An 18,319-nucleotide genomic window follows, 5' to 3' on the forward strand; every position below is an offset into this window, starting at 1 on the left:
AGAAAGACCAACGGATGAGATTTAAAATTGGATCTACACATATATAAGGAAAAAACGTTGTGAAACAAAGCCCCAGACCAATAACACGGTTCACCTTTTTCCGTCGTGCTTATTTACAGAAAACCCCCTATAGTTCTCTGAAATCAACCTGCACTACAGATCTTAGTAAGTCAGAAAAACGTTTCGAATTTACATAAAGCCCCCTGAATTTTCTTTTGAGGCAGAGGCAGCGGGGTCGCGTGCTGGATCGAGAGGAGAAGCACGCGCTGCGGCTCTCCTCGGGAGTTCGGGCGCGGGAGCTCAGGGACGATGAGCACGGGGTTCGGCGGCGTACACGCGGCGCGGGCTCGCGCAGGCCCGCAATGGGCTTGGCGGTCTCGGGTGCAGAGGATGGACATGGCCATCGGCAGGGCAGTGGCGGCCAAAGAAGGAGGGCGCAAGGAGAGCAGCAGAAGGCAGACGCAGGGCTTGGTTGGCACACAGGAGGTCGTGAAGGGGTGGAGCTCGCCGGTCGCGTATGACCGCAGAGGCGGCCATGGGCTGCAGCGAACGGGCGCACGAGGTGAGGCGTCACAGTAGCGGCTGTTGGAGTAGGCAGCAAGAGGCCCGGCGGAGGACACGCGGAGGGGAGGCCGAAGTAGGCAGCCGCGCCAGCAGGCAGCAGTGGTGGCGCTATGGCCATCCGGCGAGCAGAGGACGGGCACAGCAAAGGGGCGGAACCACTCGTGGCCGAAGGGGAGCAACCCTGGCCTCGCTCGGCCAGGAGTTTGTGGTTGGGGCGGCATTGTACAGGTGGGGGTGGGGGCGAGCGGAATCGGGCAGCGACGACGAGCGAATCTAGGAGCAGGAGCGAGCAGGAGCTCAAGGGGGGGCGGCGGCTCTGGCGCCCTCCATAGCAAGCAGGGGAGGCGAAGGGGGCGTGGGGTGGGGGCGAGCTGAATCAGGCAGCGGCGACGCACGAATCCAGGAGCAGGAGCTCAAGGGGGGCCGGCGGCTATGACGCCCTCCATGGCAAGAAGGGGAGGGGAAGGGGCCGTGCGAGGAGTTGCAGAAGGAGAGGAGGAAGCGGCAGACGGCAGCGAGGGGATCCAGCGGGTGTGTAGCCAGCGCCCATGGCCGGGGTGGTGGTGCAGGGATCGGGGGGGGAGCTTGGGAGATCCGGCGGCGTGTCCCAGCAGGAGGTCGGGGATGTGGATAACTGGCATCACGGAAGAAAAACTGGGGAGGTTGCGAGCCAGTCCATACCCTAGCGACGCTGCCGCTGGTTTCTTCTAGACCAGCCGACGTGTGTGGCTAGCTTTTTTAGACACTTTTTTTAGACTAGCGTGCTGTTCATAATTCCTGTTTTGAATAGTTTGGACTTTTCTTACGAGATTAATACTTTGAATCCTTCACCCACTAATTAAAATCTTCGAGTCTATCACGCGGACCTGTTAGTATGCATGTCTTGTTCTCCGAACTACACACACATTGCATGTTCTCCGAACTATGCAGTATGCACACATTGCCTTTTATTAAGGTTGAATTTCACTCTATTTATGTTCCTCGCGAACTCATACCGATAGCTACGGAGGAAAACCAACAATTCCATTCAGGTAAAATTACTTTGAAAGTGCATGCATAAAAAATTATTTTCTGATGGTAGTACAATAATTAATCTATCGATGTGTTATGCTTTTTTCACTAGACATCGACGATCTGATCCACAACGCCGTAACATTTTTCTGGTTCCTAAATTGTATCCATGAGAAACATGACACTAGCAACACATGCACCGTCATTAATTAACTCACTCATGCTTACTTGAAACTATATTTAGGGATACCATAGTACAAAAATATTATTTAAACTAAAGAATATAGTAATAAAAGTAACCTACTTTAGTGAACTAGCTTACTTTCTTAAACAATTGTAATTACAGAAGTTTTAATGTTATTGATTTGTTATCATACATGTTAATATTTTTGTCTGTACACTTTTCTCAGAGTTTATGAAGATTGACTTTGACCAAAGCTAATATGTGGAGTAAATAAAAATGGAGGGACTACTATACAAACAACACATATTTGACGCTTATCTGCAGGCTAATGAGATTAATTTATGAGTAGCTATTTATGCTCTATTTATAATGCAGAATCTAATCTATTTCTTTTTTAATCAACAACAGATTCCTACGTTACAGAAAAACCCCATGAAGGAATTGAGGCACAAAAGACTAAGCAATGATTCAATTGCGATGGAGAATCATACATATAACGTAACAGAAGAGAAAGTTAAAACATCTATACGACAAGGACTTCACGATTAGCACACACAACAGAAGCATGCATGCCTGTACGTTAGAGGGAGTATACCACATTTTTATTGTCTGGTGTCAGTAACTCAAAATAAACACTATGTGTACGATACTTTTATTATCAGTATGGTAATCTAAAGATAAAGTTGTTCATCCGATTAATTGATTAGGATTCACGTCCCGGGTTTCGAACTAACACCCAAAAGAATCGTATTGATCCGTCGACCCTATACACTTAATTATCCATTTGGTTCATTTAGTTGCATCGTTGTCTGCCACTTGATTTATCACAATTGTTGTTTAGTCATAGCGAAGCACGGGGCATGGGTGTGTTCTCTTTTTTTCTCCCATTGCAACGCACGGGCAATTTTCCTAGTATATAATGACATAATGTCGTACCTAGCTAGGATGCTTGGCCCACCACCTCCCACTTCGTGTCAGCGGGGTTGATGCACGTAATGATCGATACTTTGGTCATACATGCATGTCGCCATGACCTACCATAAGACGGACCAATGAATCTTTCGTTTGGTCAAATGACAGTTGTTGTTGTCGATAAACCGCTTGGGCCAATAGATTGAACCATCATAAACATCGCACGAGAGGGACCACAAAACCAGCACCTCTTGCATGCGGCCCAAAATGATGTACGTTGGGAAGGGGTGATGTGTGTTTTCAATATAGAATAATGTACAATTTAGATGTGGTGCCTACCTCTCGATATAGACAACAACCATGAAGGCAAGGTAGTTAAGGACGAGATACATACGCAGGGTTTGATGTAGGTCGAACCCAGCAATCCGAGCATCTGGGAGGGAATCCTGATAACGCATGATCTCAAGCTTTGGTTGACCGACATTTGACGGTGACCGGCCCTAACAATAACTAGGAGGAATCCATTCATGGCCAACACATACCCCTCATTATCGATCAAAGGGATGATATATATATATACACTCGGGGAGCCCGCAGATATCCGTGTCGTCACAAAAAACCGCACAAGGGAGACGTGGTCGATCAGAAGACCCCGTATACATTGCGCGGCCCAAAAATATGTATGGGTACGATGGTGTATGATGTGTTTAAATCCCAAATGCACAACTTCGATGGGCCACGCCAAGTACATTACAAACCGAACACCGTACCCGACTCCAAGCCTGGTTCAATACCTATGATGTCAGTTTCCCAACTTCGAGGCGGCAGCAGGGGGGTCGTCCCATGCATGCGCTCAAACTTTACTTTGTCTAGCATGGGACACATCTATATATATATATATATATATACATCTATACACATATACAGTGTGCAAATAACTATGAAAGTTGCTCGTTGGATGAAGCCAATCCGACGGTGCAGAGATGGCAAATCCGAGCACTACTGGCTATTGGATATCATCTACATTCCACCAGATTCTGCCACATGTACAATCTAGAAGACTCCATGGTTGAACTTAAGAATAATGCACAAACCTCAAAACACAAGCACTTCTCCTTTGTTCTCTAGAATCTTCCATATCTTAACTACCCAAACCTTTTTTTTAAATGAATTGTCATTTTTTGTTTTTACCTTTACAATGCACAATTCCATGAATCTTAAAATAGTTTTTTTTACAAAACTAATTGATTTTGGATGAGATGAACTATAAGAATTATACGAACATCTACATCATGCATATCTGGGAGAAGAGGCGGGAAACCGATGAGAGGAGTGGCGAGAAACGGTAGCCTGTTTTGAATGAAAACCCAATAGAGAAGGAAGCGTGAGCTACACGATGCATGCGCACAGTGCTTACCCATGTACTGCATGTGCTATCGAAAGGGCTCAGGGTTGCCATTCAATCTGGGAGCATCCAACGGTGCACACATACGATCCGTGGGGTTTGGGTTCTGGCCAGTCAGAACGCATGACTCAGATCGCGCGCGCAGCGGGGGTGGGGGGATATCATACGAAAACCAACATTCGGTGGAAACCGGTGAAAACCACGAGAAAAAGATGTTTTGAAGTTTCAAAAAAAATTCAAAAAATGTGGGATGTTAAGAGGATGATGTTTTATTGGCACACAAAATTTCAAGTTGAAACACATTAAGAGACGTGAGCTATGAAAAAGACAAAATCAGTGTTGAATAGTGTCGAATAGTAATGTCACTATTCAGGGCGGAATTTGTCTTTTTCATAGCTCACATCTCGTAATGTTTTTCAACTTGAAATTTTGTGTCGCAATAAAACATCACCTTCTTAACATCCCACATTTTTTTTAGATTTTTATGAAACTTTAAAATATGGTTTTCATGAAGTCTTCATTGAATATCGGCTTCCGTGAGTGAATCGTGTGCTATTTGAAAACATTTCGTGAGAACAATCTCGGTTTTTTAAATCCCCGTAAATCCAAAACTAAGCTGAAAATCGTGAAACCTGCCATGGTATCACGGCATCGCACTTGTATGTCGAGGAATTTTTTTCGTCCATTGTGGCGCAAGTTTTATTACAAGCCTCTTACAAACCGGAGCTTCTCTCAAGGAAGCCTCGTGGTTCCGATAGGGAAACGTGCCCCCCTTGTGGGCAAAATGTAATCACTGCCTCTTTTCACCTTGTATTTTCTTCTACGGGCAACATGGAACGACAGGATATCCGTGCTGAAATTTAAACTTATTCAGAGTTTGTTTGGCCTTTTTATACACTAATTGAGTTTCCTAGGCATTTAATGTCCATAATTCAAATCTGAACTAGAAATACATGCTCCAGTTCACCAAAATGGCTAGAAAAATTATACATGTGTCCTTGGGTGCATGTTTAGGTCCCATGCCAGGAATGGGAACGAATTACAACCGTACTGGTGTCATGGCTCGTACTCAAACATTTCGAATCTCGGTTTTTAAGTCCCCATAAATCCTAAACTCACCAGAAAGTCATCAAAGGTGGCATGGCGTCACGTCATGGCACATATATGTCGTGGTAAAAACATTGTTCAATTTGAGCCAAACTTTATTACAAACCTCTTACAAAAATTGGAGCTTCTCTCAAAGAAGCCTCATGGTTCTGATAGGGAAACGTGTTCCCCTTGTGGACGAAACGTAATCACTGCATCTTTTCGCCTTGTATTTTCTTCCACGGGCAACATGGAACCACATGATATATGTGCTGAAATTTAAACTTATTCAGGGTTCGTTTGGCCTTTTTATACACTAATTGAGTTTCCTAGGCATTTAATGTCCATAATTCAAATCTGAACTACAAATACATGCTCCAGTTCACCAAAATGGCTAGAAAAATTATACATGTGTCCTTGGGTGCATGTTTAGGTCTCATGCCAGGAATGGGAACAAATTACAGCCGTACCAGTGTCCTGGCTCTTCCTCAAACATTTCGAATCTCGGTTTTTAAGTCCCCATAAATCCTAAACTCACCAGAAAGTCATCAAAGGTGGCAAGGTGTCATGTCATGGCACATATATGTCGTGGTAAAAACATTACCAATTTGGGCCAAGCTTTATTACAAACCGGAACCTGTCGCAAGAACCCTCATGGTTTTGATAGGGAAACGTGTCCCTTGTGGGCCAAACGATAATCACTCCCTCTTCGAGCCTCATATTTTCTTCTACACGCGACACGGAACAACTGGAGATTCGCGCTGAACTTTGAAATTATTCAGGGTTCGTTTGACCTTTTGTATTCATTAATTGAGTTTTTAGGCCTTTAATGTCCATCATTCAAATCCGAACTACAAATACATGCTCCAGTGCTCCAAAATGGCTAGAAAAAACGTACATGTTTCCTTGGGGTGCATGTTTAGGTCCCATGAAACGAAAGGGAACGAATTCAACCGTCTCGCCGTCCTGGCCTGGCCACAAACATTGCGAATCTCAGTTTTTAAATGTCTGTAAATCCAAAACTCACCACGAAATCATGAAACTTGGCATGGTGTCACTACATGGTATATATAATTGTCCAATTTGGGCGAGGCTATATTACAAGCCTTTTACAAACCGGAGCCTGTCGCAACCCTCATGGTTCCGGTAGGGAAACATGCCCCTCTTGTGGGCGAAACGATAATCGATGCCTCTTCTCGGCTTGAATTTTGTTTTCTATAGGCAACATAGAATAACAGGAGTGTCGGGCTGAAATTTGAAACTGTTCAGGGTTCGTTTGCCCATTGTATATACTAGTTGACCCGTTGCGCCAAATGGCGCAGAGACCTGCTGAAGACATGTTGTCGATGAAAATAGTTTCATGCTGCAAGAACCTTCAACTAAATCATGCTATTTTTAAACATGTTTATTACGTTGTTAAATAATAGTCCGGGAAAAGGTAAAACTTTGCATAATATGAATATGCTCAGTTTGAAAATATTGGCACGATGAGAGAGTAATGTTGGCATGGTTGTAGTTTTTTTGCAAGTTTGGAAACATGGTTATCATGATGTGAAACCTGGCCATGCATATTTTCCTTGCAAAAAAAAGGAAAAAAGATAAGAAACCTAAGAAAAAAACATGTCTTTGTTGTGCATATACGGAGATATAGGGATCAGGAGGTATTAGGATAGCCCATATGTTATTTAGCCCAACCCACGTAGAGCGAGCGAAGACTATCTATCCCCTTCCTTTCTTTCTCGGTTCGTCAGCTGGGTAACAAATGGCGCAGAGAAACACTGAGTCCATGTTCAGCATGAAAAGAAATTCCATGTTTTAGTTGTTTTAGTAGCGGGCAAGCATATATGATAACAAATTTAACCCCCTTTAATAAAAAAAATAGAGACTTGTCATCTACAATGAGATATACCTACACATTTTAATTTGGTAGTGGAGTCCCATTTCAAGACCATGTCATGTTGAAAAAATGTGTATTTTTCAATAATCTCCCGTTGCGCCAAATTGCAAACAGACCCACACCACACGTGCTTTGAAAAAATTCCATTTATCAGTATTGAGCAAGCACATATGGTTACTATTCTAACCACTATATAAACAAAATGAACGGGGGCTTGTATAAGGGTAACCAAAGTTCAAAAGAAAAAAGTGTTGCATGTGTTGTTTTTCCGATGATTTGGGTCTTGGAACACCTGAATAGGCAAGCACAGTATTGCAAGTAAGAAAATGTGAAACATTGCTATTAACTTGCCTCATATACATGATAGTTTTAGGTCATACAAGCAGTGGGGAACTATATGTGATGAAGCAAGCCTAAGTCAAATAGGTAATGCCCATACAACCAAATTCATTACAATGGATGGATTTCAGTCCTAAAACTGGAAAGTAAATATGCATAAAAGAAGTGAATCATAGAACGTGGTTTATACAACTTCATGAATATACTTAATATCCTGGCAGTACCATATCCATACTACTTGAGGAAGTAAATAATCAAATGACAATCACACAGGAGTTGTAGGGTTTTATCGTTTCCACTTTACAATCCGAACAAAACTATATAGTTGATCTGCAAGTAATTACATGACACGACAATGGCTTCGACAAATATCCATCTTTTATGGCATAAACACATATATATTGATTACAGTCAGTAATGAGAAGTGATGGTAGCTCACTCTATAACATCGTCCACACCAGGAAAATATGGTAAAGCAGTCAGATCCGACGACAAATATGATGTGAAAATCTTGGAAAGAGAACATCTTTTGCGATTCCTCTGCTTAAATCTCGTCTACAACCAGTAGCCATCGCCAGCAGGATCCATGACTCGTCCCCGCCTTTATTGGCCTTCCGCATGTCGAGGGCAGAGAAGGCGACAAGCAAGCGATATTAAACCTCACCATCCACGAAGCGTATCGACACACACATGATAATGTCTAGGGATAATGAATAGAAAACTACAGAAGCTAAAACAAATAGTAGAATTTCATATGGAATACAAAGGCAATATTCACGTTAAATCCAGAATGGATAGCTAACTTAAGTACTCCCTCCGTCCGGAAATACTTGTCGTCAAAATGGATACAAATGGATGTATGTAGAATTAAAATACATCTAGATACATCCATTCCTCGGACAAGTATTTTCGGACGGAGGGAGTAAGAAACAAGTGGAAACCTGAAGAAGAACCTCATATGCAATCCAATAATAAATTCCTAACATGACGGCATGAAAGACCCCGCCACGAGAACTCATGTCTGCTGGGGGAGTGATAAAGGAAATATACCTGCAAAAAATATTTTTGTAAGTTGGTGGAGAGTCCAGTATTCTAGGTAATCACTGAGCAGACAAGATATCATCTATCTGCCCTCTTATGTGAGTTCAGTTGTGGAGTGTGTCTGTTCAAATAAGTGATGCAGATATGAAATGAGCCTAATAGCCAAAACCAATTTCTATGCAACGACTAAGTTAAGATAGCCTTTCTAACATTTTGAAAAGGGGGACATAGCTCAGGAGCACACCACAGATTCTTGCTCGTTCAAATAAAGGGATTCTGCTGAATTATTATATTATAATTTGATGGATAGATCACATACTAAGTGTTTTGAAACGAAAAGTCATTATCCCATCGAAAGAAAAAAATGAAGCAAAGACCTTTCTCAGATACATTCAGCTCGGCCCTCAAGAACAGCTGCAACAACTGCAAGCACCAGTCCCACAAGCACCAGTTGCTCCTACAGTCTAGATCATACCGTTTATTTTGTATATCCACTACATGAAAGAAATGCCTGGAGATAAAAGGATATCTCACTCAATCATCATACATAAGAGTTATTAACATTATGGATTTATGGGCTAATAATCTTTTGGAGGACCAAAACATGTGTAACATTTTTATAACATATAAAGATAATGCAGGGAGGGAAAGGATTTCTCATGCTCAAGCACAATGCATATCCTACAAAATTTAACGAAGATCAAAGGGATATCAGTTATACCAGCACCGCACTCCCAGACTCGCATCTTGAGGTGTGAGCGAGACAAAACCTGAACAAATTCTGCAGAAAGAAACTTATTTGATAAGAACACAAATGCAAGGGTACTGTGCGAAGGTAGTCGTACTTCTGGAAAATATGAAATATCAAATTGTGAAAATTAATCATTCTGTTTTTTGTCCTGATTGCAATATCACATGAGAAACCTTATATTTTCCAGTCGTCGCACAGAAGAACCATCTAAAGGAAATAGACACAAATAGACACATATGCCATGAACTGATCTAAAATGAGCGTCTTCATCATGTGCAATTGCCTTGACCAGGAGGAGATATTGGGAGATGTAAGCAGGCTTGTATATCTGTAAGCAATGAGATACATCAGTTGTCATCCAATATGAGCTTTTTGATGTTACTTCTATCTTACAGTATCAAAGGGAGGGTCACATATCAACTCTTTTCTTTAAAGCTCAAAGTTGCAAATGCATATGCATATCACATCACTTTTTTGTAACAAATATGGCCAATGGCCAATGTCTATATACTAATCAGGACCACAATTCATTCTAGAGGTTATTTAGTTATCTATAGTCTTATCGGTCATGATAGCTATGAGCTTCACATCATCATAAAAGTCTAAAATATCACATCATGTTTGGCTGAAAAATATGCTAAAATATTCAGTTTGCAAAGCACAGTGCTAGCATATGGGGGAGAAGGTGGAGCTCACCTGCAGCAAGGAGCTAGCATCAGAACAAGTAGGAGCTCATCCTTTAGCGTACTATGAACATGTCGCTGCTGCCTTGCACCTTCATGTACCGCCGCTGCCCATAGCAGATTAACATCCGATTGCTCTTGACAAATTGTACATAACATACTACTTGAATTAATACATTGCACCTGATCAGCAAGAAGTAGCAACCAAATTCTAAGAGACGTTGTAGAAGCCAGTACATGCGGAGCTGCAGCACCATCTCAACCATCTCTTCGCCGCCTTGAGCTCGAGGGAGGAGGGCCGGCGGCCTGGCGTCGCGGGTGGCCCGAGCTCTTCCTTCTTGCCGTTGTCTAGCGCTGCCAGACGAAGCGCGGCCATCAGAACCCTGGTGCAGAGGGAGAGCACGCCAACCTCTGCGCCCAAGAGGGCGCTGAGCCCCGAGACAGAGCAGCAGATCCTCGGCGCCAGTGTTCTCAAATTAAGTTTGGTACTACACAGAGCTTCTTAAATCATGAGGAAATTGGACCCTCCACAACACTGTCCAATGCACGCTGCATGGGGTCCTGGAGTTTCGTAAAAAAATGGAATCAATGCCAGAATTCAGTCAGGAGCAGTATATGAACTTCAGAATCAAAATAAGAGAAGGAACATGTAGTACTCAAGATGTACAACAACATGCACTTGTAAGATATTATATATCTGTATGAATGTGCGAAATACATGGGGCTCTAAACTATGAATCAGTTATTAAGTAATAATGTTACTTTGGCCACTTCATTGCTTCACTGTCCTTATCTCAGGACAACATGTCATGCATATTTAGAAACCACGGCATCTATATCAACTGCACTAATATGGCAAACAATCAGTTAACTGAATTATCTATTATACCATGATTTAATGTAACACAAGAGGAGAAAGTGGAGACAACTTAAATGAACAAATTATTTGTCTAATACTTCCAACATAAACAAAGAAGCCGCAACCAAAGTGTGAGAATCGGAAGGGAATACTGAAGCGAACATGGGTGCAAAGAAATACATGACTGAACTGGAGAAAATGAAAGCAGACCACTCCAAAACAATAAGAAACCTGTAGTCGTTAATGCACAAACTAAATCTCATTGAGGCGGAGATGACTCATAACCTGCAGATGAAAAGAAGAGCTCACCTGCAGATTGGGACCCTCAATGTAGCCATGGAAGGCTAGCCATACATGGTGGTGCTTCGATGCCAAAACCCAAGGCAACAGTAGCAAGGTCCCGCCTAACAACGCCCCATTTCCTCTTACTCCACTTATTTCCCATAACTTAGATTCATAATCAAAACTTTAAGAAAATGATTTGATAACTAAGATTACATAAACTAACCTTCATTTATCACAGGCATGGCAAAACAGGCCAGTACTTGCCTCACTGAGTTGGCGTACTATTCTCCGACTACATTCTACGGGATTATGTTAATTTACTCCAGTTTCTACATGTCCGTACACGTACCCTCTTCATGTTCAGTGGAAATGTCCAATATCATAATTCCTGAAAGCTAAAATTTGTTATGTGCTGCAAAGAATCAGAACCAACAACTATGCTTAGATAGTACTGTGCAAGTTGACCAGTGATCAAAAAGCATGGTGCTTGGCGCAAAGAAAACATCCAAACAAATGTGTGAAATCAAAGACTAATCAGAATCCGAGATACATCAAACCAAGGAAATCGATCTGCAAGATGCCCTTGCAGCGCAAGACAACTCCTCCCATAGCCAATCATAGACGACAGCTCACTGGTCGCTACTTGTTGGCACATTCAGACTTCCCCTTTCCCTCCATCGCAGAAAATCAACATATGAACATCAGAATCAAAATAAGAGAAGGAACATCCAGTACTCGAGATGTACAACAAGCGTGCACTTGTAAGCTATTATATGTCCGTATGAATGTGCGAAAAACATGGGGCTCTAAACTATGAATCGATTATTAAGTAATAATGTTACTTTGGCTACTTCATTGCTTCACATGTCCTTATTTCAGGACAACATGTCATGCATATTTAGAAACCATGGCATCTATATCAACCGCACTAATATGGCAAACAATCAGCTAACCCTGGCATATTTACCTTTTGCTTGTGGTTGTGATTTTTTTCGCATTAATCTCCAATATTGAATCATCCACAACCTTAATGGATCCTTTAAAGGGGCCATCAGTGGAGTCATACTTGAACATATAGGCCTACAAAAGGGAGGGGGTGTTAACTTCAGCAGTGAAGGAAAGAATATAATGGCAGAATTAAATATGTCAAATTCCGATGCAGTAGAACATCCCACTGGATGATTCTTGTCGTTGCACCTAATAACAGAAAAAAGTAGGAACCTAATTGCGTAAAATTAGGTGTTAAGTAAATGCTTCTATGCTCGAAATACAGTGCAACATGGTTTGATGAAATTTTGATACAAAGTAGTATTGAACTAACTACTGCAAAACTGAGTTCAACGCTTTAACTTCGAATTCAGTTGCAGAAGATCTCATAGCACAAAATATGAAAATCATATAGCATTATTTCCTTACCATGTAGTTAGCATCAATAAAAGGACTACTGACAGCCACAACTTCAATACCACCTCTACTGGAGCATTGATGCCTCTTTTAATCCTCAATGACTGAACGATCATTAATATCCTAATCCTCATAACTGAATATCTCTTGTGTCCGTATGTCAGTGGACTCACTCCCTGACCAGCACAGCAGCAACACCAGCAGGTCAGCTGCAGCAAGCAACAAAGTCAGTATACAACAAAGCATAGCTTCGTAGCTGCATGGAAGATGCAAACATTATACAAATATATGCAGCAAAGCATCAACATCAGGCCATCAACAGCCCAACACCCAGACAAAGCACCCAGCAGCAAGCCAGCAAACACGCACACACGCAGCACGGCAACAAAATTAGATCAAGCAAGCAAGAGGGGAAATCAACAGAGAACTAATCACACAGATTCCCTCTTCTATACCTTGAACTGTCAGCTGCTTCCTTGACATGAAGCACCTCGGCCAGCTCATGGAGTCCAGCCGCCGCCGCCCCAGATGCTGGCTGCTGCTCCCCTCCTTTCCCCTCCTCCTCCGTCGTCGCCCCAGATGCCGAGTCCCGATCGAGGCCGCACTCCTAGGCTCGAGGTCCTCCGGCTGAGGCCGGATCGAGGCCGTGCTCGTCGAGGCCGGCCATGGGGCGGCTGCATCTGGGCCACCACGCGACATGACCCTCTTCCCTGTAGCCTCATCCCATCGCGACGGGTCGCCTACCCTGCTCCTTCACCTCACCATCGGCCGACTCGGCTAACCTGCGCCGGATTTGGAACCAGGCGCCACCGACGACCGCATAGACAGAGAGGAGAAGGATGGCGAGGTGGAAGGGCAGTGTGGTGGAGGAGTAGCACGCGGTGGCGAGGCTCCATGGCAGAGGACGTGGTGATGGGAGGACGAGGGATGGAGGAGGCGGGAGAGGCTGTGGGGATCGAGGGAAACGGGGGCTAGGGTTTGGGCGGCGGCTGGCACGGGACTGAGGCGAGGAAGGGATTGGGCAATTGGTTGCGGAATACGCGGAGTGGATTGGCCAAAATCTCCTGCACGCGGGCACGGCTGACCCAGCCAATGAACGCCCGAAACGAGCCCACCCGTCATAGGCCAGTGAAAATGACCGTGAAGTGGAAATCGAATTTGACTGTTGTGAAGATCCAACGGCTCAAGCGCATTAGAATGCAGATCGGACGACTAACGAAGCTTCAAATCGGGGGAGCCTTCTGGAGGTGAGTTGGCTAGCCTCATTATTGTTTTAAATATTACTAATTACTAAGTTTTCTATGCATTTAATGTAGTCCATAATTCAAATTTGAACTACAACCACATGCTCCAGTGAAGCAAAATGGGTGGGAAATCGTACATGTGTTATTAGGTGCATGTTTAGGTCTCGTTTAAGGAATGAGAATGAATTACAAACTTGTCGTCGTCCTGAAACAATGAGAATCTCGGTTTTTAAATCCCAGTAAATAAAAAAATCATCCAAAAAAGATGAAACTTGGCATGGTTTCATGACGTGGCACATATATGCCACGGTAAAAAAAATCGTCCAGTTTGAGAAGAGGCGCACACATTAGTAGCCAACGAAGTCCTTTTTGAAACAAAAAGCTGACACGTTAATATCGCAAACGGTTGTATTATATTTACCGTGTTAAAATTTAACCATACTTAGTGGCGTGCGTGCAGCTGTTTGATTAGACGGGACGAGCGCGAGAAGTCCTCCATGCAGGTTCGACGGGACGCGTGCGAGCAGTCCGCCGCGCAGGCTCGACGGGACGCGTGCATCCTATCCACCTCGCAGGCTCGACGGGACACGTGCGAGTAGCAAGGCCGCCCATGCTCACCGGGAAGCGAGCTCTTTGACCTCCATGCACCAGCTGTCGCCCGCCTCGCTCACAACTTCTCCATTAATGGGTTAATTAAAGCACCTGGATGGAGGGTGTTTGCTTGTGATCCCATGGCAGCATTTGCTTTGTTCGTGTTTTCAACTAGTATTCCGCGCTAATTTAAATTGCCACATAGGGCAACGGATAATACGACCATAAATAAAATGGCAACGGATAATACGACGACAAATTTACAATGGCGCACATAATAATTGTCTTACATATTTCGGATAATTTAAAATGCCACATGCGGCAAAGCCCGAAATACACGGGGGCAAGAGAAGAAGGAAATTGCAGACTACGATCTGGGTCGCTACTGTCTCTACTCGTTGATGGATCGCTGGGTGGCGAAATCCTCCAGCTCCTTCAATTCCTCACGACTTTGCTTGAAAGCAGCCACGGATTCCTCCACCTCCTACTCGCGCTCGATCCGGAGCTTCCTCAAGCCACCCATCAGTTCCTCGACGACCGCTTTCAGCGTCATCTCCGAGGCACTGCTCTGCTCATGCAACATCTTCCAGCCGGCGGCCTCCTCCTCCTTCTCGACGACCAACTTGAGGAGCTTCACATTGTCATCCATGAGTTGCTCGACGAGGCCGGTCGCCTTGTCAACCGAGGCATCGCTGGTCTTGAGCAGCTTCATCAAGCCGTCGACCAGCTCCTGCTGCGTAGTGACGCCAGCGAGAATGTCGTCGTCGCCGGCGAAGGACTTCAGGAACGCCGGCTCGTCGCGAATGCGCTTGTGAGAGCCCTCACGTGCCCGTGAGAGCTCGTTCGAGGGCTCCGCAGCGCGCCGGGACATCTCTGTTGCGGCTGCGGCTTCACGGCGGGACCTATCTAGTGCTTCCGCGGCCTTGGTCTTTGCTGCCTGGTTATATGTCCACCCTAAACTCCTCCTACCGGTCATGGCAGAATGACTTGACAGAGAAAACCAGTTTTGTGGGTGATGAGGAGAGGAACTGTGAAGTAATTTTTGAGTGGGTAGTATTTATAGCCCGGTGCTAAATGTGAACACATATTAGTTTGATAGGTGTGAACAGATTTGCAATTACTTATTGCGTTGTAATCAGCAATGTACGAGAAACAAGGTCAAAATTTATTGATGGCGGAAGGTTGACCACGTGGTTGCTCGCCGTTGAGGCGGCCGCGGCGCGCTCCGCTCCGGCGTCCCTGCGCGCGCTCTGCTCGCCGTTGAGGCAAAGTTACAACGGCAACTGTTAATAATTCTTAATAATTATCTTACATATTCAGGATAATTTAAAATGCCAAATGCGGCAAGGCCTAGAACACTCACGACCTACATATGCATACAATTATAATAAAATATAAGCTAAAAGGCTGAGCTGGCGGCCTTCCGACGATGGTCTTCTCAGACTCCATGATCAACATAGCACCCATGCGGCCGTTCACTCCGAGTGTCCCGACCCGCCTCTGCCTACGGAGCTGCTGGCGCTGGGAGGCTCTTGGGGCTACTGGGCCTCTTCCAGAAGAGCTTGACAGCGTGCAATCGCGCGCATGACAACTCCACGGAACCGCTCCATTTCCATGTCTCTGGCCTGGTAGCAAATTCCGTCGATCACCTGCATCCTCAAGATATCACGTTAGCGATGTTCTACTTCGTCGGGGACATCAACTCCGCCAAGGATGCACTCGAGCCTGGCCACCACATCATCGGGATCGAGGTTGACACAGCCGTCGCGGGCAATGATGAAGCGGTAGGCTGCCTTTATCTTGACTGAATCACACAGGTCCTCTGCCCATTCCTTGCGGGGCATCAGGCTCTCGATGAGCACTAGTGACGGCGGCTCTTCGGGTGGGTCGTCGATCATGCCGCCGAGCAGCTCTGGATCTTTTGCACGGTGGATGGCAAACTGCTCATCACACATCCTCTGCAATATGTCGATTGTGCTCCCAAGGACTGTGACGTCGATATCGCTGTCGATGGGCCATGGTGCCTGCACCAGCCGATGAAGCTCTTGCTCCCCGACCTGCTCCGGCTCGTTCTCCTCGCTGAAGATGTAACGCAGGTAGGCGTTGATGTCAAAGCTTTGGTCGTTGCTTGGCATGCTTGGAATAACTAATGGTAGATGGGTGAGGACTAGATCTTCACAGAGTGTCGCGGCGATGCGTTGCCGCCTGGGTTATATGCAGCAAGCCGTTAGCTGGTGGCGGGAAACCGATGATAGAATAGGCGTGGATTTTACAATTCATCCATGTGGAGCGCGGGAAGCATTCGCTGGAGCGCGGGAAGACTAAGTGGAGCACACACACAACCCGAATACCGTATCCGGTGCCACGTGTTATTTATCACACAAGTGCTAACATAAGGAAACGTATGTGTAACTTACTAATCATCGCACACGAGTACTCGCAGACGCATCGTGTGCGATACTCCTAGCCACCGCAAGCAACTAGTTTGCATTTTTCAAAGTTTTTTATACACACAGAATCGCACACGAACTAACTGTATTAACCGTCTGTGTTGTAATTTCTCATCGCAAATAGTCCATCCGAGTCGGCTGTTTGCCACGTATCACACACATCTTGTTAAGTTGAACTGTTTTTGTTGCGTTCGCTAATCGAAAACAGTTCGTCCGAGTGAACCGTATGCCCTATATCACACACACCTTGATCTGGCTAACAGTTTATGTTGCACTCCCTAATAGCAAATGGTTCATCGGAGCGAACTGTATGCCGTATATCACACACACATTGATATGGCTGCCCGTTTCTGTTGTTCTGCCTCATCGCAAACAGTTCGAACGGGTTAACCGTGTGGCCTGAATCGCACACGCAACTAAAATCTGAAGCGTGTTTGATGCATCCTCCATCGCAAACATTTTGCACCTTTTTTGACGGTTTTTTACACCACCGTTTGCGATTATGGCATCGCACACAGTTTCGTCGAAGGGTCTCCGATCATGGTGTCGCGTTAGCAGCATCCTGCAGTAGTGACACTGCATCATATCAAAAAGGACATGCATTGTTAATGTAAGATCAGCATTGTTCAGAGTATGAGTAGGATAATGCAAGAAACAACATTGATATGTCCCTGTTGGAACTGGGAGGAAAATACAGGGAATTGTATACTGGGTTCGAAAATATAGAAGTGTCATGCATGGTTATACTCATGTTATCTCACAATCGATTCTTCACAGGAAACTACCATGTCATGCTGTTGGGGAACGTAGTAATTTCAAAAAATTCCTACGCACACGCAAGATCATGGTGATGCATAGCAACGAGAGGGGAGAGTGTTGTCCACGTACCCTCGTAGACCGACAGCGGAAGCGTTATCACAACGCGGTTGATGTAGTCGTATGTCTTCACGATCCGACCGATCAAGTACCGAACGTACGGCACCTCCGAGTTCTACACACGTTCAGCTCGATGACGTCCCTCGAACTCCGATCCAGCCGAGTGTTGAGGGAGAGTTTCGTCAGCACGACGGCGTGGTGACGATGATGATGTTCCACCGACGCAGGGCTTCGCCTAAGCTCCGCAACGGTATTATCAAAAGTACAGGGAGTGTGCGATGACGATCATATCACTCTTGGAACTACTTCCAACACACATCGTCACCTCGCCTTTTACTAGTCTCTGTTTATTCTGCAACTCCCGTTTCGAGTTACTACTCTTAGCAACTAAACCAGTATCAAATACCGAGGGGTTGCTATAAACACTAGTAAGTACACATCAATAACATGTATATCCAATATACCTTTGTTCACTTTGCCATCCTTCTTATCCACCAAATAGTTGGGGTAGTTCCGCTTCCAGTGACCAGTCCCTTTGCAGTAGAAGCACTTAGTCTCAGGCTTAGGTACAGACTTGGGTTTCTTCACTTGAGTAGCAACTTGCTTGCCGTTCTTTTTGAAGTTCCCCTTCTTCCCTTTGTCCTTTTCTTGAAACTAGTGGTCTCGTCAACCATCAACACTTGAAGTGGTCTCGTCAACCATCAACACTTGATGTTTTTCTTGATTTCTACCTTCGT

At 44.7% G+C, this 18,319-nt stretch overlaps 1 long non-coding RNA gene across 9 annotated transcripts; it reads right to left on the reverse strand.

Annotated features, from left to right (window-relative positions):
- Positions 1 to 7,601: 7,601 nt before the first annotated feature.
- Positions 7,602 to 13,477, reverse strand: LOC109743711 (uncharacterized). 9 transcript variants are annotated; one of them, XR_012184132.1, is made up of 10 exons: positions 12,877 to 13,477; positions 12,434 to 12,630; positions 11,985 to 12,097; positions 11,241 to 11,405; positions 11,042 to 11,136; positions 9,887 to 10,434; positions 9,364 to 9,518; positions 9,161 to 9,220; positions 8,817 to 8,903; positions 7,602 to 8,009 (listed from the first exon to the last, which is right to left on the reverse strand). It is a non-coding gene; the product is annotated as an uncharacterized lncRNA (long non-coding RNA). The 9 variants fall into 9 exon arrangements; XR_012184127.1 differs by having other exon boundaries at positions 8,817 to 8,950; XR_012184128.1 differs by having other exon boundaries at positions 8,817 to 8,950; positions 11,042 to 11,165.
- Positions 13,478 to 18,319: the final 4,842 nt, after the last annotated feature.

This window comes from Aegilops tauschii, chromosome 5 (genome assembly GCF_002575655.3).
Source record: "Aegilops tauschii subsp. strangulata cultivar AL8/78 chromosome 5, Aet v6.0, whole genome shotgun sequence".
In the NCBI taxonomy this organism is placed as follows: Eukaryota; Viridiplantae; Streptophyta; class Magnoliopsida; order Poales; family Poaceae; genus Aegilops; species Aegilops tauschii.